This window comes from Lissotriton helveticus, chromosome 3_2 (assembly GCF_964261635.1).
Source record: "Lissotriton helveticus chromosome 3_2, aLisHel1.1, whole genome shotgun sequence".
Classification (NCBI taxonomy): Eukaryota; Metazoa; Chordata; class Amphibia; order Caudata; family Salamandridae; genus Lissotriton; species Lissotriton helveticus.
This window is the reverse complement of record NC_136062.1, coordinates 505,692,290-505,719,021: the sequence shown is the minus strand read 5'-3', so window position 1 is coordinate 505,719,021 and position 26,732 is coordinate 505,692,290. Positions and strand designations below refer to the sequence as shown.

General features: G+C 46.9%; 1 protein-coding gene across 1 annotated transcript in view; it reads left to right on the top strand.

Moving 5' to 3' along the window:
* The window catches only part of LOC144826386 (cytochrome P450 2K1-like), a 429,013-nt gene that overhangs the window by 270,321 nt on the left and 131,960 nt on the right, over nucleotides 1–26,732 (top strand). The window lies entirely within an intron of this gene.

Here is a 26,732-nt window from a genome sequence, read left to right as displayed (position 1 = left end):
CAGCGGAGGGGAGGGCATGCGGGCTGATGAAGTCGGCGATGTCCTCGCTGAATTGTGTGCGTGGTCCAGGGGGTCGGTAGATCAGTGTGCCTCTGAGGGTGGTGTTCGGGTTGGTGTGGATCTGGAAATGCAGGTGTTCGGCGCTGGTCAGGGTGTTGTCGGTGCTGGTCGTGAGACGGATGGTGTTCCTGTGGATGATGGCGATGCCTCCTCCCATCTGGTTGGCGTTTCGGTCCCTCCGGACGATCTTGTAGCCCTCTGGGATGGCGATGGCGATGTCGGGAGCTGAAGAGGCGTTCATCCAGGTCTCTGTGAGGAAGGCAACGTCAGGGGCTGTGGCGTCTAGGAGGTTCCAGAGTTCTACGGCGTGTCTGTGGACGGAGCGGGTGTTGAGCAAGATGCACTTGAGGTGTGTGCTGCTGGTGTTCGATTTGGCGGGTGCTGGTGTGAGGCAGGTCCGGATGCAGGCGAACTTGCAGGCGTGGCAGCTGAAAGGTCCGTGGGTGCGTCGTGGAGTGGCTTGGTGGCACTCTGGGCGTCGGCCGGTGTTGAGTGCGCTGAGGGTGGCGGCGGAGTACGTCCTGCGGGTCGGTCGGGATCGTCGAGGTCCAGGGGTCCTGGCCCTGGGCGCGGTCCAGGCGCGGACGGGCGCAGACGGGCTTACCTTTGGCGCGCCTTCGGCGCACAATCGGCGCGCCCGCTGCGCGTCAACGCTGCGCGTTCGCACGGTCGCCATTTAAGGCCAAGTGCGCGGGTGGGCGGAGCAGCTGGGAGGCGGGAGCGGGGAGGGTTACAGAAGACAAAAAAGGGGCGGGGACACGCGGCGGTGGCGGGAAGGGAGGGCGGGGGGCGGCGCGGTAGGCGGCAAACACGGGGAAAATGCAAATACGATCAAAACAGGCAAACAGGCACAAATTCACGCAAAAAACAGGGGAAAAAGAGAGTTAAACCAAGTTAGACAAAGCAAGCACAAAAAACCGTCAAAACAACGGAAAAAACACTCGCAGCGGCGGCAGCCGGCAAACGAGGCAGCAGCGAGGCAGAGGGCAGGCAAGGGGCACACGCAGCAGCTGGTGGCCGTGCGGCGCGGGGGTGTCCCACAAGTGGATAGTGCATACATAGATGAAATACCTGATCAATCAAATCATGCTAAAAGCAGTGTCTGTAGAAATAAAAATGATGCTGTGTTATGTTTCTTCAGAGCTGAGGTTCTGCCACACTAATGAATGCACTTTCCTTATTAGCGCATACCTTTCCTTTAGATGTAAGTCTTCTCCCATTTGTCTAGTGGCAGGCACAGGTAGAATGATCTTGAATAGTAGATAATCTGTGCCCGGCCTCAAAACCAAAACTTACTTCTTTGTAATTCACTGTTCAGCTGCTACTCTCTGGAAAATTCCATGTTAGATGTGTCTTTGTTGATTCTGAAATGTACATAATGTATTGTTATGCTTGCTAATGTCAGTCCCCTCTGCAGCACTCCTAAGCGGCTGGGCAGATTGGACTCACCACTTATGTCTGCAGGCAGGGAAAGAGATGAAACTTCCACTTCCAGCAAGCTGGAGCACTTTGACAGTTCCTGCCTGCTGGAACTGGAGTGTTTGCTTTTGCTTCTCTTGCCTGCCCCTCATCACCCAAGCTATCTGTAATCCTGTACAAAGTGAGCAAGGGGCTCACTGTGCCACTGGAGTTAAAATAGCCTTGCTGATGAGGGATAATGCCCCGAAACAGGTCACAATATGCTTGTATCCGGTCCTGGGAGGAACTAGCTTGACTGTTCAGTCAAGACTTTTCCCATTAGGAACAGGGTCAGAACTGCTTTGCATATGGCTGGGTCCAAACTGGGGTGGTGTGGTGAGCAAATAAATGATGGATTAAGCCCAGCGCTTTGTAACTGGGGGTGAATGTTTGTTTGTTCAGTGTTCTGTCCATCATTTATTCCTTTTGCTTTGGTCGCCCTAAGTGGGAATGGTATTCACCATCTGGGAGCCGGCGCCAGGGTAGGTGAATCCGCCAACATTCGGCGAACGTGGGACACACTTATGGTGTCCAACAGACCGCCGAACTCCGCTGCAGGCTGCATTAGACAGCCACCTCGTGTACTGACCTGAACACATGGTATGTAGAGTCTCCCTTATCATGTTGTGTAGATAGTTCTATAGGTCCTGACGAAGTGCCCTGATTCTCTGGACGCTGAGAGCAGGAAACATGTTGACCACGTACGAGTAGAGCATACATAGCTGGAAACCTTATATATAGTTCACTGCCTCTTTTTTATTTATCTAGACAGTTTACCTCCCCAAATAACATTATTTTTAGGGACTAACTGACCTGTTTTAATCCACCCAAATCACATCGACACTACCTAGGCCTCTTACTCCCACCTCACCCAATGGCAGGAACAGAATATCCCCGCCAAAGAGCCCCATACTGGGTACCTTTCAGGTATTGCAGCGCAGACCTGACGAGGGGCAGGCTCATATGATGAAGCATGACACCTAGCTTGCTAGGTGTGTGAGAGCCCTAGTTCCAACAAGGGAGCTCCCCCTTCCCCCATGTTTTCTCCAGGTGGGATGAGCAATATCCTGTGCCACTCCTATCTGTTTCTTTACATTCACTTTCTCAGATTCTGAGGAAATCCATATCCTTTCTGCTCCATTTTATTCCCAGACATGGGTCCTGTGCTCACTGTGCCCCCTGGATTGAAGCTAGCCTGAGGCTCCTCCAGGTAGGACCTGGCTTGGCAGTTCAGGCTGAACAGTGTGCATCAAACTAGCCCTGGGGAAACTATAGACCCCTAAGCACGCTTAGCCATCAGCCATCTGGTTTTTCGTATAATTAAGGAAGCAAAAAAATGCTAGTAAGTGCTTAAAGCGCATCTGGAGATGAGGCTTTAGTAACACTGACAAAGAGTCCTACAAGCAAAGACTAACCCATTAGAAAAAACTACTATTCAATACCAAAGGGACATTTTTCACCGAGCAAATCATACAGAAAAAATAATCACCCAAAGAACTCTTTAAGACATTAACCCAACTGACCGCCCCTTATATCCCTAAAATTCAGAGTAGTCCTGAACTATGTGAGGAAATAGCCACCTTTTTTCTCCAGAAGGTGGAAGTCATCTTTTCCTCATTTAAGCTCCCCCAGTCAGTAGAGACAGGTGTTTCAGCCACTATGGCAAACAGTACTTTTGAATCTCGACCAACTCTCAACAGATTTGCACAACTGGAAAAGTGGCATACTATTGACCTCTTGGCCTCTATCAGATCGGGATCACCATATGACCCTTGTCCAGTGTCCATGATTAAATAAGTACCAGATCCTATTGGTACGGCACTCACCCCTTTATTCAACACCATGTCTAAGTCTAGGCATATTCCCATGAGATGGAAAATCGCATCCATTCTTCCGCTACTTAAAAAACAAAATCTTGATCCTAAGGGCCCAATAATTACCGACCAATCTCTCATCTTAAAAATGGTTGAAAAAATCATGAATACTCAACTCGGCACATTCTTCCAAGCAAATAACATATTATACTCCACTCAATATGGATTCAGGAGAGAGCATAGTTTAGAGTTGGCCTTGATAAACGTCACAAGAACATATCACTCTCCATAGGCAGGAGGTCCTCTCTCTGTTAGAAAAACATGCTATAGAGCCATTCCTCTTGCAATAGCCAGGGACCGGGGTATACTCCCTGTACTTCTTAATTCCCAAAAAATATGGTTCTCACAGGCCGATACTAGACCTCAGAGAACAAAATCTATACATTCAGTCAGACCACTTTCACACTCCAGCAAGTGCTCCCACTACTTCAACAAGATGAGTTTCTATCCACTCTGGACTTAAAGGAAGCCTATTTCCATATTCCTATATACGCTGCTCACCACAAATACCTCAGCTTTGTGGTAGAGGGTCAGCATTATCAATTCAAGGTCCTCCCATTTGGAGGAACTACCTCACCCAGGGTTTTCACAAAGTGCTTTGTAGTAGTTGCAGCTCCTCTACGAAGACAAAAGATTCATGTTTTCCTATACCTAGATGACTGGATCACTGGATCATAACAGCCAGCTCGCAACAAAGCTGCTTATGCCACACTCAAAAAACAGTGCAACTACTCCACGAACTGAGGTTCAGCATAAACCTTACCAAGTCTCATCTACAACCATCCAAAATACAGGCGTATCTAGGGGCCACAATAAAAGCTCAAAAAGGTCCAGGTTGCCCCAACCCAGCCAGAATCTGCAACATGCAGATGCTAATTTCTCAGGTTCGGCCCCTACACTCATTACCAGCTTGAGTGTTCATGCAGCTACTAGGAATGATGGCGTCTTACATCCTAATCGGACCTTACACAAGACTTCAAATGCGTCCCCTCCAAGAATTCTTTGCACGTCAATGGAGCCAGGCTCCGAGTCGGTTATCAGATCTAGTGTTGGTGGACGGCTGCACCCATCACTCTCTGCAGAGGTGGAATACACAAAACCTTTCAAAAGGGCGGCCCTTCATCAACCCGATTTCCCAGATATTACTAATGACAGATTCATCCCTCACTGGCTTGAGAGTTCATCTCCAAAAACATACCATTCAGGGCATGAGAAATCTGCAAAAAAAGCAGCTCCACATAAACCATCTAGAGCTGCTTTCAAATTCCGAAGTTCGCTTCACAAGCGCAAGTACGCCTCGAATTTGGGCTATTAAATCAGCACCAAGCCAGACAAGCGGCAATACTAAAAATGTGCTGGAAATTAAGAGCAGCTCAAGAGGACACGCTGATGGGTCTCTGCTGGATTGAAATAAACAAACAAACAAAAGGAAAAGACGCATGGAAAGCAAAACTTGAAGAAGGTCTGTCAAATCTCAATATGCAAGAGGCCTGGAACACCGGTCACACCTTTGCGACCTTCAAAAAAGCTGCCAATGGTGCGGCAAAACTAGAATCATGGATTGCTGACAAAGCCGCATTAGCAAAGAAAAAACACGGCTGGATGGTACTTGCAACATATGAGAGGTGTGTCCCGCAGCCATACTTAATTAACCACATAACACCATCTACACAACAGATGCCCCTACGAGTACGGCTGGGAACTTACATCTCAAAAGACAAGACCCCTGCATGGAAGCAAACGTGGCCAACATCACTCTGCAGACTCTGCGGTCATGCAGAAGAAACTTTGATTCATCTCCTGTGCATTTGCCCATCCCTCACAAACCTGAGACGTTACTATCTCTTGCACATATTTCGCTCATTCCAAGTCAAAACATGTTGGCCGGCAGTTATGCTGGCATTGAACAGCCAGCAGCTGCAGGCAGCCTGTAGGGCCACCAGATTCCTTCAGAAGGCGAGCCTCCAACTAATGAAAACTGAAAAAATGGCGAATAATGGTACCAAACCAAAGGATTGAGGATAACAAAAGACTTTGATTTCAGCGAATGTCGAATTGTTTTTATTTTTCTTTATTTTAATGGTTTTATGTAAAATTCTCTTTGCAAATTTTTGTAAAGGTTTTAATTAACCACATACAATAAAATATATATATATTTTTTTCATCTAGAGCTGCTAGCGATTTTTCTAGTGCTCAAAGCGTTTAAAGTTCATCTAGTAGGCGAAGCTGTCCTAATTTGTACAGATCACATGAGAGCAATGTACTACATACAAAAACAGGGAGGGGGAACACTCTCTCCAACTGTCACAGCTAGCTCAGACCATCTAGAGATGAGCTATAAGTCACAAAATGTATCTCCTTGCAGAACACCTTCCAGGACTAAACCACCAGATTGCAGATCTACTCAGTTGTCTACAAATCCAGGTACATGAATGGGAACTCCACCCTAAGGTTCTCCTCCTTTTCTTTCAAATGTGGGGCTTCCACGAGATAGCTCTGTTCGCAACACACAAACGCAAAATGCCACACCCATTGTCCAAAGACAATGTACTATGGATGAATTGGTCTAAAATATTTGCCTATGCTTTTCGGTCTCTCCCACTCAGACAGCAGTCCCTGACACTAATCTTCATTGCTCCCACATGGGCCTGTCAACCCTGGTTCACAACCTTGTTGGAGGTAACTGTAGTTTGTCACCAAAAACTACATATTACTCCCAATCTCCTCACTCAGAGCCATGGAGACTTTAGACATCCAGAGCCCAGTCATCTCAACCTTGAAATCTAGAACCTGAAATCTTAGAGCTTGGCTACCTCAATCATCCGCCAGACTTCATGAATATCATCGAAGGGGCTAGGCCCCCTATCACAAGAGCATTCTCTACCAACAAAGTGGAAGAAGTTTGTGATATACTGTAATAGCAATCATATGCTTCAATACAAAACATACTTTGCTATCTATTACATCTACAGCATAGCAATTTAGCATACACATCCATATGCTTACATCTTGCTGCAATAGCTGCATATTTACAAGACAGACACCATCTGTCTCGTTTTAGAGTACCTGCTATTAAAGCATTTATGGAACGACTTAAAAGAATCATTCCCCCAAGACTTCCACCTGCTCCATTGTGGAATCTGAACACTGTCCTTACCAGACTAATGGGTCCAACTTTTGAGCCAATGCATAGAGGTGAACTGCAATATCTCACTTGGAAGGGAGGTTTCCTTATAACTATCACATCACTGAGGAGAGTGGGTGAGCTTCGAGCACTAACCATAGAAGAACCTTGTTTACAAATACACCACAATAAATTAGTCCTTCGGAAAAATCCAAAGTTCCTACCTAAAGTCATTTCTGCCTTTCATATTAACCAGTCATCTGATTTGTTTTTTTCCCTCAAACAGATTTTGTGGCAGAACGTGCTCTAAATACTTTAGATGTGAAAAGGGCTCTAATCTACTACATTGAAGGGACAAAACATTTCCGTAAACCCAAACAACTATTTGTTGCTGTTGCTCCACCACATGAAGGCAATCCCATATCAAAATCAGTTATAGCACGGTGGATAGTCAAGTGCATTCAAACATGCAATATTATAACAAATTATACTTATCACAGTATGCTTCTGTTATTGGCATGTAGAGCTATTGAGCCACATGCGCCCACCCGCCTATCCGGTACCTATACCTGTTGCAGTACTATCTTACTTAGATACAATATACATTGACATCTCTATTTACTACTCACACTAACTCCATCCTCACCCTCTGTGGTAAAACAATCTAACAATGGAGTCGATGCCCATGCGCACTATCACTGAAAGGAGTAGTCACCTACCTTGTGACTGGAGAGACTTCTTCAAAAGAAAAACAAAGTGCAAATATCTGGACCCAACACTAGATTGCGAGCTATGCAGAGCATGTGGCTCTCCAGCTCTACATGCCAAGAACAGATTCATACTGTGGTAAGTGGCATTTTCCTTATAGTTTTATAGACAGATTAGGTTTAATTTTTACCTTACAAGTTTATAGGTGTTCATCAACTCTCACAGGTAAACTCACCTTGGCAGCTCACAAAGTGATCAACCGTACAGCTAAAATCATGACTAGCTTGTATGTGCAAATTATATGTGAGAACCAGAAAATATATTTTATTTATTTGAAAAGTTTGAAAAAGCGCAAACATGACCCTAGCTGGTATCAGAGCGCTGTACACAGAGGAAGAAGCTTGCATGCGCTCAGAACAGTTGAGGTCAACATTGTAAAACAACAAGGAGTAAACAATCAAAGTCAGATGAAGGGTTTCTCATATAGTGCAAAATATTTCCTGTAACATTCAGTAAAACAATCAGATAGTGGCTCGGCACAGTATAGTAGAGTAGATGACAAATCTGTATTCGGCGCAAGAAGTATTCTTCTATTATAGCTCTGAAAGGGTCCTAGAGTAAAATAACAATTTAGCATCCAATCAAAAATACGTAGCGAAAGATACATTGGGACGAAAGTCAAATCTGTCAAGAAGGGGACTAGAGAAAGAGTACATGATAATGCAGTTAATGTCCACTCAGGAAAAGCCATTTTGTCTGTTTCTTGAAATAGGCAGTGGAGGGATTGGTTCTCATCTCCATAGGGAGAGCGTTCCAAATTCTAGGTGCAAGGCCGAATAAAGCACACTTGTACGTCCTTTCCTTTTTGAATTTAGGAGGTTTCAAGAGTATTGTGGACATACTACATTAGTTCCAACCGGATCCAGAGAGAAGAAGCTTTTTCTCCAGATAGGCCGGAGTGTTGAAATGCAGGGCTTTATGTGTGAGGCAAGCTATTTTGAAATGGATCCTGGCTTCAATAGACAACCAGTTGAGCTGCAAAAGGTCAGGTGTGATGTGATCCTATGTTTTGTAGCCTGTGATGAGCCTGGCTGATGCATTGAGCGTGGCTCTGAGAGGGGCCAAGCTCGCTTTAGGAAGCGCTGCAAGGGTCACCCGGCTGTAAGTCTTCTGGCGGTAGGAAAGCCTTGAGTTTCTTAATTGTGTTAAGATGAAAGTTGGCACCCCTAATGGTGGTACTGATGTGAATTTGCATATCAAGGTATTTGCCCAAGGTAATGCCCAATGATGAACCGGTCGAAACTGTGGCAGTCCCTAATTGACTTAGGCCTTGACCCAATTTTGGTAAACTTCCTGGCGGAACTGCACTCTGGCCTGCGGGCCACTGTTAGGGTAAACACAGAGGGGCGTTGTTCTAGCTACTTTCACTCAGAAAGGGGGGTTAGGCAGGGATGCATTATGGCCCCTCTCCTGTTCACGATTTACATAAATGCCCTTGAATCGGTGCTCAAGGCAGTTAAGGCAGCCATACCACGTGCAGGAGACCTGGGTATACCGGTTCTCCTGTACGCGGATGACGCTGTCCTTCTCTCACGAACCGGGGTGGGGCTTCAACTTTTGTTGGATGCATTTGAAGTTTTTATGTCATCACTAGACCTTAAAATTAATGTAAAAAAATCACATATCATGATCACTGGGAAAGGCTCCCGAAAGAAGATTGTGAAAACCTTCTTCTGCGGTAGGGAGGAATTAAGCAGAGTTCCAACATTCCCCTACCTAGGCATCACCTTTGAGGAGAGGTGGCTCTGGAACACACAGATTAAAACCAGAAATGTTGCCCTTGCTAGATCCTCCATGGCCATTATGGCCTTCAGTAAAAAGCTTGGGGGTAGGCCCTTAGAAGCACTACTAAGTATATACAAGGCAAAGTGCTTGGCGGTAGCAACATATGGTTGTTCTTTATGGGGATATGGTGCGACAGATTGTCTGCAAATTACTGAAAACAAATTCTTGAGGGCAATTTTATCGGTCCCCCAGACAACCTCCTCTTTCTCAGTGCATTCTGAGTTGGGTGTTGGTTTTATCACTGACTTACTAAAAGTAGCGCCGTTAATAACCTGGTTAAAGACCTGGCTAAACGAAGAACTCTCCTTGAATCACTCTATTCTCAAGGATTGTCTCCATTTAGATAACGCAAACAAAAATAAGTGGTTATCATATGTCAAGAAAGGTTTTCAAAACATTGGAAGGCCAGAGCTCTTCTCTGAGCCGGAAAAAATAACGGCGAAGGATGTATCTTTAACAAAAGCGGCAATGCTACAAATGTTGTCTTTGTGCAGAGAAGAGAATGAACTTAGAAAAACAACTGTCAGATCCCACCTTATGATTTGTAATTCTCCAGGCCCTGAGCCTTATTTGGTTTTAGTTAATAGACCCTACCACAGATTTCTTTTAACGCATTTTCGTTTAAACCTGATTTATTTGAACTTAGGTGAATTAAAAGCATGGTGTACCTCTGATCAAGCACCCCCGTGCAGCTGTGACAATTTCTCTAAGCAGGACACGATGCACTTTTTAATGTTCTGCGGCCATTATATGGCGCAAAGGAGGAAGTTTCTTGTCCCTATCCTCAAGGAAGCAGGGTTCATTCAGGTGAGACCTGCTCTCCTATACTTTCAATTATTAAACAGCCCCAGGGTCATTTCTCACGTGGCAAGTTTTTTTGGTGGGGGCTGTCAGAGAAAGGAAGAAGATACTGAATCTCGACACTTGATCGTATTTTTTTTTACAACTTACGCTGATGCAATTTTGTATAGCATACATAATGTATAGGTATTGACCTTTTTACATTTTTTATGTCTTTTAACTATTTTCTTACAACTATGACATTTTGTGATATTCTGTGAATTTTTTATTAAGCATGTAACTGTTATTTATATATTGTTCAATACTGTCTTTTATGATATTGAATTATCGAATAAAGTACTTTGACTGACTGACTGGCCCAATGATTTAGTGGAATCAACCACGTGAGGGGTGCAGTTTAGGGCTGTGAGTTGTTTTAGCCATTCATGGATCGGTACAGCGTTGTTGTGTGGGGCAATCATCAGGAATTCAGTTTTGGGGGTATTCAACAAAAAATGGTTCTGGGCTATCCATTGTTGAGTTTGCAAGAGATCCTCATTTAAGGTTTAATGCCCTCCAAAAAGGAGATCTTCAGGTACAGTTGTGTGTCGTCCACGTACATGTGGTAATGAATTTGAGTATTGTTCAGAATGACTGTGAGAGCCTCCATATAGAGGTTAAAAAGCATGGGCGAGAGTGCGGATCCTTGCGGAACTCCAATCCTGACCGGAGTATTGGATGCGAGGGACTGGTTGAGTTTAATCCTTTGAGTGCGGTTATGTAAGACAGAGGCAAACCACTTTAGGACCTGAAGAAGAAGCACTAGTCGGCTCCACGCTGGGTGTTCGAAAGAACATAAGAGTGTAACCTTGGATTTATCAAGATTCGGGAGTATCACACGCTATATGGGATGGATTTGAATCCTAAGATTGAATGGTGACTTTGGACGAGGACAAGCTTTTATCTATTGGGGCCACAACTATCATATTGATGAGTGGGAATAGGAACTCCAAACCCTAACATCAAGCGTCATGTTTTCGCTACTATCCTTGGGGGACCCTATCCACCCATCCAAGAAGAGTGCACACATAAGAGATTCTTAACATAACTACAAACGCTTGGAATAACGAACAAAGAGCCTTGAAAAAGCCCTGTGGGTGAAACGCGCATCGGCTGCTGTCTTTCCTCTTGTGAACTGTGGATATTAAAACCAGATCCCAACCTAAGAAGATTTGTTCGGACTCTCCTTTGAGACTTTTTGGATTGAATATATACAGAACGCTGAGACTTCATTGACTGTTTCAGAAAAATACTGACACTATTGAAATTTGAAATAATGATATGGTGTGCTCAGGTATTGTACATACACACTTTAGGGCCTGCCCCAAGAGACCCATCCTAAGTTGAAGAAGATTAAATAAGTTTTCATGTTTGATGGTATCGAATACAGAAGATAGGTCCAGAAGGATCAGAAGACAAGGGACATAGATCCGAGTTGGGCTTCTTAGGGATGGGAGTTACTTGCCCAATTTTGAGACATCAGGTATGCTCCCTTGCAGGAGCGATTCATGAATGATCCTCGACCAAAGAGGTAGAATGGCTGATTTGAGGTCTTTAAAAAATGTTGCGGTCAGAGGATCATTGAAATGGTTGGCCGGTTTAAGAGTTGTCAAAGCATGTAGTAGTTCTGTGCAATCTGGCAGGATAAAGAAGTTCCAAGAGGCATCATTTTTGGGAGAACAACCCAAAGGTAGGGAGAGTGACCCCGAGCTCCCCTGATGATGTGTTGTAGATTAGAGCAGGCAGTGTTAGGTTGCAACTGCTGTTCAATTTTCCTAGTTTTTTCAGAGAAGTGCACTGTGAAGTCCTCCCCGCTAGGAAGCGGAGTCAAGGAAGCCAGGTTGGGGTTGGATGTGTGGTTTGATTGCTGTTTGAGGATTTTAAATAGCATCTTGGGTCTATTTTTAGCACCGTCAAGCTGCTCCCTGAAATGGTCCATTTTAGGACTGCAGATTTTTTTTTTGTATGCACTTCTTATTTTCCTAAGTTGATAGAGGTTAGTAGTGGAGAGCTCATTTCTCCAGGGCCTCTCTGAAAACCTAAGTTTACGGCATTCGTCATTTAGGGTACCATTAAAGCAAGGTTTATATTGTTTGAGAAGGGATCCTTTTAAGTTCTTTCGGCGCAATGGTGTCAAAGACTAATGTAGTGCTCAGAAAGATCATCAGGGTTGGTCATGTCAGAGGGCGGCTGTAGTCTATTCATAGTGATGGAAGTAAGATCATTAATGTTGATGTCTCTCATGTTGCGAGACAATTGTTTAACTTTAAGTGGTTTTCCCTTTCTGCAAGTGGTCTTTTCCAGAATGTGTAAGTTGATTTGATGATGATCTGACCAGTCACATGGTAGGATGTCATCCAGTTGGATGATATTGTCTCTAGCCATAATGAGGTCGAGGGGTGCTCTTTTGTTGTGGGTAGGTCCCTTAGAGATCTGAAATAAGTTGAAATCCAAGAGGAAAGACGTAAAGGAGTTGACTAAAAGATCATTGGTGTCATTCCAATGGAGGTTGAAGTCTCCGAGGAAAATATAGTATGGTTGATCCGAACAAGAGCTGATAACCTCTATGATTTGCTCTATGAAGAGCAAATTGTCACCCGGTGGATGGTAAATTGTGTGAGGCACACAGACAACCTTGCCCTTGTTACAAATTTCTGCTACTAGTAGTTTACAGTAAGATAGCAACATTCTGAGAATGTTTTATAGTTAAGCTGGAGCGATGAATGAAAGCAATGCCCCCTCCCCCAATTTTCCCCAGACAATCACATCGCCTAATGGCATAATCAGATGGGACTAAGAATAGGGGAAGAGGCCTTGTTTAAAATATTTAATTGAACAATGCAGAGTAAATAATCAGTTGGCAGTCATGAAGTACAAAATTGACATAGAAGGCGTACATTACAGCGGTGCATTACAAGTGCGAGTCCGGGGAGGACCAATCCTGGTCATCGCAATTTCAGTTTGTAGGGGAAGTACAAAGTTCGCCTCTATATACATTCCAATTACCCCATTTCTTATCCCAACTTCCAGGACACCCCCTGATCTTACATACAGTTTTTTCAGACAACATATATGTATCCACTGCAGTCGACCCACCTGATCAAGAGCGGTTTATTAGGCGAGCCCCATTGCATTGCTATTTCATGTTTTAATAAGAGAAAGCCCAGGGCCGCCAATTGTCGTTCCAGCGCAGTGAGATCTGTGGGGTCCCACATATTAAGGAGTCTGCCTTTGGGAGACAGAGGGACAGATTTTCCTAGTGCATCGGACATCTTACGGGTCGCCCGCTCCCACAGGTCTTGAATTATCGGGCAGTCCCAGAAAGTGTGGTAAAAAGTTCCAACCCGCCCACAGTTACGGAGACAGAGATCGGTTGCGTGTCTAACAATTGTGGCTAGGAGGGGAGCAGACATGTAGGTTCTGTGTAATATCTTTAATTGTATAAGCCTGAATCTGTGATTGATAGCCGACTCACGCGGGGACATCAGTGCCGCCTGCCATTCAGCATCCTTCATGTCCCCAATGTTGCCCTGCCATTTGTTTCTCAGAAGTTGGAAGGTGTTAGGCATGTTATTGCAGAGCTTGTGGTTGGTAAAGGATATCGCCTTGGCCTGAAGGGGTTCAGATAATAGTCTATCCTCGAGAGGCGAGGATTGTGGAAGAGAAGAGAGATTAGGGACATTGGTGAGTATGGCATGCTTGATTTGGAGGTAGCGGAAGGCCTCAGATTGGGCTAAGTCATGTTTCTTCTGGAGCTCTACGAATGTCAGCAGCTCGCCCTTATGAACCATATCTCCCAGGGTAGAGATGCCGATCATGTCCCATTTGTCAAAACCCTGATAATGGCAGAGGGAGCCTAGCGTATGTGAGGCCCGGAGCGGAGTGGATAACGTGAGAGTGTCAGACCAGCCGAGGCGCTTATTCGCTCGGTGCCAGATTGCTAGCGTTTGGGACATCGGGCCTATATAGCGATTGCGGGAAGGCTTGCCATATAGGGCCCCAAGGTAACCCTGACGGCCCGTCTGATAGCGTTCTAGGTGGAAAGCAGGGTTTGTGGGTGGACCATATAATCAAAAGTTGGTGGCAGTCAATTGAGACTCCCAATAATAAAGTCGAATATTTGGCAAGGCAATACCACCATCGTACCATCCCTGCGTATGCGAAAGGAGAGCAATGCGGGGAGAGCCGCCGTCCCACAGGAGGAGGCGGAGGTCTCCCTCCAGTGTGTTAAAATAGGAGTCGGCAATGGGAAATGGGCAATTCTGTAAGGCATAAAAAAAGCGAGGGAGTGCAAGCATTTTAAAAAGGGCTGCCCTGCCCGGGAGAGACAGAGGCAGCGATCTCCAATGTTATATGTCGGTATGGAGTTTTTGAAGCGGGCCCTTTAGGTTACGGTCATAGAAGATTTTGGGGTCTGGGGTGACAAAGATGCTGAGGTATTGAAATCCATCCTGGGCCACATCAATCGCCCAGGATTCGCGATCCGCCAAGTTGGGGTGATTAATGATTGTGTAACTGAATTAGACCTTCAACACTCGAGCACCTGCTTTATTTAATCTATTAGTGCTTCCTTTTGGAGCTGAGTTTGTAACTATTTTAGAATGGTGCTGGCAGCTTGCCGGCGCCATTCTAAAATAGTTACAAACTCAGATTGAACTTTTGCCCCCCGGACAATCCGTTCCGCTCGCGGATTTGCGGATTTTCGGCAAATTTGCGGGAATTCGCAGATCACGAAATTGCCGAAAATCCTCAAAATCCGCGAGCGGAACGGATTTTGCGCCCATGCTTAATTTGGGCCAATTGATGGAGAAGCCCGAGTATTTGCCAAAATTAGTGATGACGTGCAGTAGACTATTAATAGAGGATTTGGGGGAAGAGATGTAGACGAGAATGTCGTCTGCATATAGTGAGATCTTTTCAACTGTACAGTCATTCCACCGGAGGCATCGGATAGAGTTATCCGTTCTAACCCAATGGGCCAAAGGCTCTAGGGTGAGCGCGAACAATAGTGGGGATAGAGGACAACCCTGCCTAGTTCCCCTGTGTAGAGGAAATCGTCTGGATGTGTGACCATTGACATACACTTGCCCCCAGAGGTCAGTATTAAGCAATCGGACCCATTGAATAAATTTGGGACCGAAGCCATAACGAAGTAGGACCTCAAAGAGGTACGACCATTCTATGGAGTCGAAAGCGAGTGTAGCGTCGAGGGAAAGGATAGCTGCATCTTCTTGGAGATATGGTATTCTGCTCATAACGTTGTGGACCCTGTGGAGATTAAGTGCCGTGTTACGGCCAGGAAGGAATCCCGACTGATCCTCGTGGATTAAAGAGGGGAGGACTGTCATGAGTCTGGTAGCGAGGAGTTTCGCCAGAATTTTCATCTCGGAATTAACCCCTTCTATGCTAATGACAAGGTCAGCTCGTCATGCAGTACCACTGGAGCTGTGCTTATGACGAGCTGACCTTGTCATGAACAATGGGAAAAAAGAAGGTCCAGCGCAGCAGAAAAATACCCTGTAGCATTGAAGGTGTTAATAAGGAAAATCGGCCTATAAGAGCTGCAATCAGTAGCCGGTTTATTGAGTTTGTGATGCCAATCGTTGATCTAGCAGCAGGCATCCAGCATCGCGGCTCTCTTCGAACATTGCCCTCAGGTGTGGGAGAATCTCACCCGCCATGCCCTTCAAAAATTCAATAGGGACACCGTTGGGGCCCATAGCTTTACCCGATTGTATAGCGAACAATGCATTGCCAATCTCCTCTGTTGTGAGGCCTGCCTCTAATTCCTGCGCGTCAGTCTCAGAAAGGGTGGGTTTCAATTTGATATCTACTTGTCCCCCTCCTATAACTTTAGAGGCGTACTACTATATAGACGACCTGAAACTCGGTTGGGATTCCTTACAGAAATCACCACCATCCTAGAAGCCTCCGCCAAAGATACATCCATAACACTGTTAGGAGATTTTAATTTCCACTTGGACTGTAGTGAGGATAAAGACACCATATCTCTGCAGTCGGAAATGGAGGTTTTTGGTTTATCACAGCTGGTGAAAGGACCTACCCATAATGCAGGACACACTCTAGACGGAATATTTACTAACTTAGAGAACCTGCTAGTGACCGATGTCCTGCCAATGACCTGGACTGACCACCACCTGGTACTGGCTACGATACAAATTGGTAAAACACCTATCGCTATAACACCATTCTCCAGACCAGAATCGTTTAAGGTATGGAAAGATATTAACACTTCCAGCTTTTGGGACATATTAGAAACCTCTAAACCCACCCTGTCCAACGACCCAAGAATTGCTACTGAACAATACCATGCATGGTTGAACCAGGCAGCTAATAAAGTAGTACCAGTAAAAAGAATATCTAGGAATAGAAGCTCCCCTTCAGCACCATGGTATACCGAGGAGCTTAAAAAACTCAAGCAGCAATGCAGAAATAAAGAAAGACACTGGAGGAAAAATTATGATCAGGAAAATAGAAAGACGTACAAAGAACTTTTAACCCAATATAAACTCTTGATTACAGAAACTAAAAAAAGGTACTATACGGAGCAAATTGAAAGTGCTAAAAACTCAAACAAAAAACTATATGAAATAACTAAACAGCTGGCGGGATGTGTTCCAGACCTGAACCCCCCCTGCTCACAAGAATTCTGTGACTCATTGGCATATTTCTTTTTCACTAAAGTGAACAATATTTTCTCAGCATTTAATCTTGGGAATAATGAAAACACAGAAAAGAAAATGGATCCATCTATAAACAATAATCTATCTTCCTTTGCAGAAGTCACAGAAAATCAAATCCAGGACATTATTAAAACCATTAAGTCTGGATCGGCTTTAGATCCATGTCCTCTGAACACCCTCCGTCCGTTAATGGACACTGTAACTTCAGTTATAACCCAAATATGCAATTTAATGTTTCGCACAGGCACTTTCCCTAACCACTTAAAAAAAACCTTATTAAAACCTCTCCTAAAAAAACCCGGCCTAGATAAAACTGAACTGAAAAACTATAGGCCCATAGCTAACCTACCGTTCCTCGCCAAAATAGTTGAGAAACCCATGAACATCCAACTTACGGAATTCATCGAGCTAAACCATCTGCTCGATGAAACACAATTTGGATTCCGCAAGTTTCATGGAACAGAAACAGCGCTCATTAAAGCGGCGGATGATATCCGATTAATTAGAGATCAAGGCGGCGCTGCACTACTGGTGCTTCTGGATTTTTCGGCCGCCTTCGACACGGTTGACCATAAGATTCTGGTCAACCGTGTCGAAAGGATGGGCGTGCAAGGCCTAGCAAAAAATCTATTAGCATCCTTTCTGGCGGAGAGATCCCAGGCTGTCACTCTGGGTCAATTTGAATCTGCAGAGTTATCACTGCCATGTGGGGTACCTCAAGGTTCATCCCTCAGTCCGACACTCATTAATATCTATGTGTCGGACCTCACTAAAACCATCAAAGCGCATGGGATGAACCTTACCTCATATGCAGATGATACCCAGATGATCCTGGCTGTCAGAAATGATGGGGAAACAGTAGCAGAAAGTTTCAAAGCAGGTATGCTGGCCATCGGACAATGGATGTCAGCAAACTGTTTGAAACTAAACTCAGATAAAACTGAGGTGGTCACCTTTGGCCATCTCAGTCCTAGCTGGTCCCCAATATGGTGGCCATCATCATTCGGAGCCTTGCCAAAACCTGCCACAAAAGTGAGAAATCTGGGCGTCATCTTCGATGACAAATTAAACTTCATGGCCCATGCCAATCAAACGGCCACCACAGCATTCTACAAACTACGCCTGGTTAGGAAGATCCTCCCTTTCCTCCCTAAAAATGTAGGCAAGACCTTGGTCAGTTCTCTGGTCCTAACAGCATTGGACTACTGCAATGGTCTGTTCTCCAATGCCCAAGTCAGAGTAATCAAGAAAATGCAGACAATCCAAAATGCTGCAGCCAGACTTCTTTCAGACACTCCCAAATTCAAGCCCATAGCTGAGACTTTAAGAAGTTTTCACTGGCTCCCTGTTAGGAACAGAATTAAATTTAAAACATTATGTATTGTCTACAAATCGTTACATCATCAAGCACCTCAATTTTTGAGAGACCATCTTGTTCCATACGCTCCCTCTCGAACACTCCGTTCAGCAAAACAGAACGATTTGGTAGTACCACGGACTAAGCTGGTTAACTGGGGAGACAGACGCTTCCTGGTTGCCGCCCCAAAATTATGGAACACTCTCCCGCAATCCATAAGATCCAGCCCAAATCTCATTTCTTTCAGGCAGAAACTGAAAACATGGTTATTTAATCTCTAAAAATTGTATAAAATTACACAGGAGAGCAAACAAATGTACAGCGCCGAGACGCCTGCGGGCAATTGTTCGCGCTTAACAAATGTTAAAAATAAATAAATAAATAAAAATAAGCGCATTTCATTTAAGAGTAGTCTAGACTCCTCGGCACTATAGTGTGCCCTGGCTGTGTATACTCCCTCCAAATGGGCAGAAAAGACCTCCACTATTTCCCCGGGGTCTGTGATAGGAGAATTGCCTGGTCTGGTCAATTCCGGGATCCATCTGGAGCCTTGCTCGCGTTTTTTTCGAGCCATGCCAGCATTTTACCTGCTCTGTCCCCTAGTTCATACACTCGGTGGCAAGTCTTTAAAAGTTTGGCCTGTGCTTTCTCCAATGCTAGTGCTTTATATTCTAGTTGTTTAGTTCGGAGACGAGCAGCCGTCTCCTCTGAGGGGTTCGCATTGTGGGTCGATTCCAGGTGGACTGGGTCAACCTCAGCCTGGATTAGGTGTTCACTTTATTTGTGTATATAGCCAGTTTTGAGAGCTAATGCCTTCCCTTTGAGTACAGCCTTATAGGTTTCCCAAATAGTTATAGCCGACTTCACGTATCCGACATTTTCTGTGAAGTAATATTCCGTGTGTTCTATTAGGCAGCCTTTTATGTCGGGGATTTTTAGAAGCCAAGGGTTTATGATTATGGGGCCGCGGGATCTCTGGCGATGGTACGTACATTCTACAAGAAGTGGGGAATGGTCCGAAATGCCCCTGGGGAGCCCCTTAGGGTGGAGGAAAAGCTCTACATCAGTTGTGGGGGAGAAAAAATAATCTATGCGAGAGCTACTATTATGGGCATTAGAATAATGTGTGAAATAGGAAGTAGTCGGGTGAAACAAACGCCATAAGTCTTCGAGTCCCATCGCCTGTGTAAAATCTAGGAGATCAGAACCCTGGCTGTGTGACGTACGCTGGGGGTGTCGATCCAGGGCGTCATTCATTGTCATATTGAAGTCACCCCCAATAATCAGGGGTCCGTGTGGGAGATCTAGTATTAATTGGTGCAGGGTCTGCAATGCGTCTGTTCCTAAGGTTGGGGGAATGTAAACTGAGATAACATTTAACGGTTTTCCCTCCCAAATGGCCTCTATCACAGCAAAGCGACCTAGTGGGTCAGCCCATGTCTTTGTACATGTTAGTGCAACATTTTTACGAACAAGGATACCGGTCCCTCTGGAATCGGAGGTAAACCCTGCGTGGACGAGCAATTTGTAACCCCCCCGGTGCAGTGCTTGACATGTGTTACCCATCAAGTGCGTTTCCTGGTGGAGAACCAGATCCGGGGCATGACGTTTGAGAAATTGCATGACTAACCCTCTTTTTATTCTACTGCCTAGGCCATTGACATTCCATGTCATGAGGGAGAGAGACTTAACCAGGGGGGATGTCATGGTGGTTTAAAGAATGGGAGATATTTACGGAGTGTAGGCCCTTGAGTTACAAAGTTGTTCCCAGAGCTGATAGCGGATCTGAACCGGTCAATGGTGGAGTCTAGGGGAGACCAGGTACATCCTAATGACGAGTGAGGAATGTCTTGCGAGGGCACGTAATGCTGTGTAGTAAGCTCCATGTCTAAAATAACTCTGCAGCGTGTACAAAATAAGACTCTGCTGAAAACACAAAAGTAAAAGAGAACCAAAACAGAACACCCTAAAAACCCCCTCTCCTCCAACCCTTCCCCCCTCCCTGCCCCCTGCCCATGGACTTGAAACTATCCATTTCCCAACTAGGCAGAGTGCTTGTTGCCCTCCCAAACATTGACGGGGTACGTGGAGAGCCATGGATGCCCTCGCTCAGAGTGAACAGGATAATAGAGCCTAATGCGCCGTTAAGAACAAAAAGCATCATAAAAGATAATCACACATTACAATACAAAAGAACCAATCTAGGTGATCCATAATGTTCGGATCAGAAAAGGATACTCGTAAACGTTGGGCAGTCGCCAACCAGCGGTCCCCTGGCAGTCCATAGTAGAGGACTTCAACAAAACAAGGCTACTCACGGGCCAGGGTCCTGGAATAGCAGCAGAAGAGAAACAGACAGCTAAAAAGTTATTGGTCTCCTTGAGTGCCGTCAGTGAACAAGTCTTGGCTTTCCAGGAGTGAACTTGGGTCAATACGTACAGGTGAACCTCGCGATGAGGCAAAGTGGTCCTCGATGCACGCCATCCTTCTATCCAGTCCCAAACCTCCTCCGGAGACACAAAGAACCAGGTCTTGCCCTCCTACTCTACCCGTAGTTTAGCGGGGAACAGCATGGCGTATTTTATGCCTTTGGCGCGGAGTGCCCTTTTGACTTCAAGGAAACTGCGACTACGGGCCTGGACTTTCACGGTGAAGTCAGGAAAGAGCAGGATTTGAGCGTTCTCCAGGCGTAGGGGCGGCGCCGTTCGTGCCGTTTGAAGGATGACATCGCAATCACGAAAGTTGAATACTCGGGCGATGATGGGGCGGGGGGGGCGTCTGGCCATGGACTGCCCCCCCCAGGACTCTATGTGCCCGTTCTATCGAGAAGTAGTTAGACAGTTATTTAGGCTGGAGGTGTTTCAGAATTAAGTTCTTGACAAAGAGGTCAGCAGCAGTCCCCCTCAAGGTGCTCCAGAACCCCCAGGATATGGATGTTGTTGCGCCGTGCGCGTCCTTCATAGTCGTCAAGGAGCTCTCCCATCTGTTGCTGTTGTTTCTGAAGCTGTGCCACTTGTTGCTTGAGAGTGAAGGTTTAGTCTATAAGTGATGTGGTTTTAACTTCTATGTCCCACACCCTGGAGTCCATCTTGCGGAGGTCAGCTCTCAACAGGGTGACCTCTACATTCACCGAGTCTATCCGGGTTTCCAGGGAAGAGCGAACCCCGGCTATTGCTTCCATCAAGTCTTCCAGCGTGGGGGAACGAGGCGGCGGGGGAGGGGTCGCGGTTTTAGGTGTAAGTTCTGGGTTCACCTCCTTGGATTCACCCCTGGACCCCAGGAAAGTTTATTGAGCTGCCTCTGGTTGGAAGGCCTTTTGCCTTTGGTGGACGCCATCAGGAGGGTCAACCAGCACTGCGTAGGCCAAAGGATCAAATCAAGGTAAAGCAAGGAAGAGCGGGCCCTCGCACTTCCAGCACAGGCCCCTCGTCAAGAACTCCAAGGGGCGGAACAACGTGAGAGGTTAGGGTTCCAATAAGGACAAAAGAAGTAGAGCAGAGCAATAGCGATGCCCCTGGGAGCGTTAAAGCATCATCTCCCGTGGTAAGCGACCAGTATATGTGGAGGCGCCTCGCCGGGAGACAGGTCAGTCCTGTAGTCCAGGAGAAGAGGGGGAGGGGTGGAAGCCCCCGGGTCCAAGCGACGGTATGTGCCCCTTTACATAGGGGTAAAGCCCCAGCTGGTCGGTCGTGACTCTGTGGGTCTAGGAAGTGGCTCTCCAACGCAAGTAGGGACCCAGGGTGGGCAGCGGAGCCCCTCAATCGGGCCCAGTCATAGGATGGGTGCCCACAGGACAAGGAGGTAGGGGCCACGCAGGATGATCAACTCTGTTCCTGCGCCGTTCAGGGTCAAAGACGCAGTGGTGTAGTTAACGAGGGTCCGAGGGGCCTGAAAACGCGGACTCCCTTGCCGCAGCACGAACCGCTCTCCTCAGGGCTGCGTGGTGGGGACAGGTCTAGGCAGCCCCCCGGGCGCTCCCAGGCGGGCCCGACTTCCGCCGCAATCCGCGGGGGCCAAGGGAGCCTCCGCTGCAAGTCGCGGGAGTGGGCCATCAGGAGTCAGCAGTCAGTAAATGGGCGGTCCCCGGCAGCACACCCAAAGCCGGGGACTTGTGTGAAGCGGACCCCCGGTGGCAGGGGGGTCCGTAGGCGGCCACAATAAGTCAGCACTCACCGGTGCTAATGAATCAGGGCCTCCGCGGGGCCGTCCCCAGTCGTTCCCCCGGGCCTCGACGTCGCTCGCAGCTCGACCCGCCAGCACCAGGAAGAAAAGAATCAGGCCCTGAGTCGGGCCCCGCAGCCAGAGTCAATACCGGTCCTCTTCTCCAGGTCTGGGGACTGCAGATAGGAAGGGGCCAAGGGGTAGCCCCGGAGTCGTCGCGGCGTGCCACAGGAGCGGGGTGCCAGGCAGCTGTCAATCATTGGGCGGTCCCCGGCAGCAGGCCCAAAGCCGGGGATTCAGGTGAATCAGACCCCGGGCAGCAGGGGGGGTCTGCAGGCGGTCCCACAAGGCAGCACTCACCGGTGCTAGGGAGTTAGGATTACCGCGGGCCGTCCCCAATCGTTCCGGCAGGCTCCGATATTGCTCACAGCTCGTCCCAGCAGCTCTAGGGTCAGGGAGTCAGGCCTGGGGCCGGGCCCGCAGTCAGCATCGAGCATGGTCGCCATCTTCAGGCCCCGGGGCCGCATTCAACAGGGACTCTATATCGACCACCGCAGGGCCCAAGGACATCTAGAAGACAAGCAGCGTAGACCAGGTCGCCCCTCACAGGTTATACTGCGGTGTGAGGTGGAATAAGGCGCTACGGCAACGGATCAGGAGCCGGTATGAGAGCGAGGGCCGAGGAGCCGCTTCAGAGTGAGGCCATTTCCTCCGGCTGCAGACCACGCCCCCCAGGAAGAGGCCTTGTTGAGCCAGGTTTCTGTGAGAATCAGTAGGTTCAGGTCTTGCACTAATATGAGTGCAGAGATGTCCGCAGCATGTTTCACGGCTGATCTGCAGTTGATCATCATCAAATTAATATAGGGGAGGTGTTAATCTCTTCCTTATGAGTGGTAGTAATTTGGAGTAGGGTTTCCTTATTCACCGATCTTGAGTTGACCCTGTGTTCCCTATCAGGGTTCGGGGAAATAGCGGGGATGTTAAAAGCGGAGTTAGAGGAGGCGCCTGGCCCTGTATCATTGTATGAAAGTACAAGAGCGAACGTGTCCTCATCTGAGAGCTGAGGCTGAAACCTACATGGTCTGGATTGATGGTTAGGAAGAGGCCTAGAATTCCAGCCAGAACTAGGTGGGAATCGGGTAAAGGATTGTACGTTCCCATCCCCGAAGACTCCAGGAGGATTGCATTGCCCATACCCCTGAGGAGGAAGTATATTCCATACCTTCTCTATCTTCATGGAGAATTGTACTGCATGATCTCTTTGACAGCCCGTAGCACTTGCTTGAGGTCAGCGAACTTTCTCCTCAAGGTGTAGTCTATTAGAACACTCCTCATCCACCCTAGTAAGTCCCTAACCACATTTACAAGGGTAAATGGAGTTCCACTTAAGTGTGGTTTTGTCGTCAGCCAAGGGTAGATTATCCGCGTGATTCAGAGTTAGATACGATGCAGGAGGGAGCTGCGCCGCACCAAGGGAGGGCTTGGTAGCAGGCAAATTGGTTTCAAAACCGGCACTAGGAGAAGCGCAGGAGGCAGAGGAAGGTGAGACAGGGCTGTGTGGCAAAGGAATGGGGTCATTAGCAGTGTCCAGTGCTGTAGAGGAAGGAGTGCCTGCCCCTGGGGGTAGATTAACAGGGTAGTCAAGATTAGTAGTGTGGACGGTGTGATGCACAGTCCTCGCATAGTTGGAGCTGACAGATCGGCCAGTGGGTAAGGCAGGTGACGGGCAAAAAGACGTCAAGAGGGGAAGAGAAGGTGCATTTTTGGGTGCAGCCACTAGGTGGGAGGTTATCAGATAAGTGCTACCCGGTCCAAAAGAAGGAATAACCGGTATGTCCCTCTTGTTGTAGGAGTGAGCAGAGCAGTAAACATGTAAATGAACAGGCTCGGAAGTGGTGTAGGGTATCAAGGGTGCCATTGTATTTGGAAGGCCCATAGGTAGTGCTTGGGATATAGAATTGAAGGAAGTAAAGGTGTAGGGTGCAGCATGGGAAGATATAGAGGGGAAATCTTGTGATGGATATAAGGCGATGTCAGGTTATTAAGTGTGTTTTTGATCCCCATAAAGATATTGTCAAAGCATTTGAGATTCTTGTCAGTGGCTGGAATAAGGCTGTTCCCATTATTATTATATAGAGAGATGGTTAAATCTGCCTTGAGGGCAGGGGAGGGTGGCGTGGTCAGGCGGAAACCGTGCAGAGTTTTGGTCAGTAGCTTGGTTCTCAGCTTAGAGGTTCGAGTCTTTCTCCACTGGGCTCTCCAGTTAGTATAGAATATGATGTCGGTCACCACAGAGCCCTTAGAAGAAGTAAATGTGTCCGAGATAAGTGTTTCCGGCCATCGTTTGAGAAGATTGTGTTTGAAGGTCTTTTTTGTTTTCAACAATAGATTGGCGGGGTATTTGATCTTACAAGCATTGAATCCTAGCTGAGGAAGGAGGTCAGCGGCGCTCGAGGTAGGTTGCGGCATGATAATGGTAGGGCACAGATAAGATAGATGCAAAAGAGCAAGTAGCATAGTTCAGGTAGAGAGGGGTTAAAGTTGTCTGAAGATGAGCTATTATTGGAAGAGGGTAGTGCTAATTGCAGAAGAGAGCACTCTAGTGTGTGTAGAGGGGCGGACTTGAAGTTCTTGAAGAATTGTCTGTGTGATAACAGTTGATTTAGGAATCAGTAATATCCCCACAGCCGAATAATAAAAACCATGGAGGCATCACTGAACCCAAGTGTGCAACTAGTGAGGAAAAAAAACAAAAAAACTGGTCCCTTTCCAAGATGGCTGCCACCAATGCTCACAGACTTAGAGGGCCCTCGGAGGCAGTGATAGTCCTATTACTGTGTCCAGCAACCTAGTCCTATATTTGTTTCAATTGCCCCAATAGACCATCTTACCCCGATCCTAGTGAGGTTCAGGGAGAGGAAAGGCATGAAGATGGCCCCATCAAAATGGAGGCTCACCGGTCCGATTGTGGGATACCAAATTATAATTCACCTCCTATGCTTTAAGCCCTTAAGATATATGCACAGTGTGCCAAATATCTTCCAAAAGACCAATTGTCTCTTCCAAATACACTCATCCTTGTAGAGTGAGGACTCAAGTATAGCAGAGGGAGGGGGGCAAGGCATTCAGCACTCAGTCTTTGGGATCGTAGTTAGTCCGCCCTGACCAAGCAGACTATCAATCACTCACCGGTTCATGCTAGCCCAAGGGCTCTCCCTCCACCATCATCCTACAGCACAGGGTCACGTAGCTGCGCCAAAGTTCCAGCTCCCCGGTCCCATTCCCTCTAAATGGCTGCCGTCTCCACTTTTGAAGCACCCACAGGAACTACCTGGAGAATGGCTGGAGGAAGGATGCGCCATCAGACCGGCAGAGGCCGACCCTATCATCCCCTGCCCTTTAAAAGCGCGCCACGGTCTCTCCTCCTCAGCCGCACCATTGTCTCCTTAATCATCTCGCAGGGCCGCAGGCATACATTGAATCGTTCTTCCCCTCTGACTCGGAAGGCTTCCCACTGGCTTCACTGCACCTTGGTCGGCAACCACCCAAGTTGGCTTTGAGGGATAGTGAGCGTCGGCGTAGGACCCATCGTCAGCGCTCTTTCCGTCCGGGGCACTTATGGTTATGTCTTGTCGAGGCAGTCTGCAGGCAGGGGTGGTTGGTGTTGCAGATTCACCGGCCCCCTTCCAGTCCTGTGCTCCCGAGAAGCCGCGATTGATTGTCAGGTCGAGGATGATTGCAGGTTGGCAAAATCATGGGCTGATAGGTCAGCAAAGCCCAGCCCGATCATGCAGCAGTTCTTCAGCCGAGCACTCCCTCAGATCCCAGACTGAGAGGTCGATGCAGACATGCGGGATTCAGCAATTCTCTTCAAAATTGTAAGTAAAAGCCTCTGTTCCTTGTAGTCACCTTTACCAGTTCTAGGGGTGGGTGGAATTTGCGTTATCGCTTTACGCAAATCTCCGCGAAATGGTAAAAAATCTCCGCGAACAAGCAGAAATTCCACGAGCAAGCGAAATTGCTTGTTCGCGATGTTTTTTTCCTGTTCGCAATTGCTGTGTGTGTGCTCGGGGGGAAATATCTCGTGAACACGCATTTTGAGAACGCGAACAAGCAAAAATTACGCAAAGTCGCGGAACGCAGATTTGTGGGCAATTTTGCGTTCTCCGCGGAACGCGAAATTACCGAAATTCCGCAAATTCAGCAAGCGGAATGGAATTTACTGCCCAAGCTTACCAGTTAATCCGCTGTGTTTTTGTCGGTGGATGTCAGGGATATTTAAACATTAATGATCCCCATCCAGGGAGGTTCCAATTGAGGCTCAGGGTCTGCGGCCATCTTCAAGCTGTACCAAATCAGCATTTGTTCTTGTAAATTACAATCTCTTATCAATCTAAGCTAAACTTTGGACCACAAAAACCTTTACTAATCAGGTCGCTTGGGACAGGTCCAAAAAAGCCTGGATAGTAAATAAATGCTGCAGGAATTCACATGCTTTTAAATGGTTCACTATGTAGACAAGCTCAGAAGGTGTTGACATTTTTTTAAAACAAATAAGAAGGAGAGATTTGAATTTTTGGAGGAAGACAGAAGATATTAAA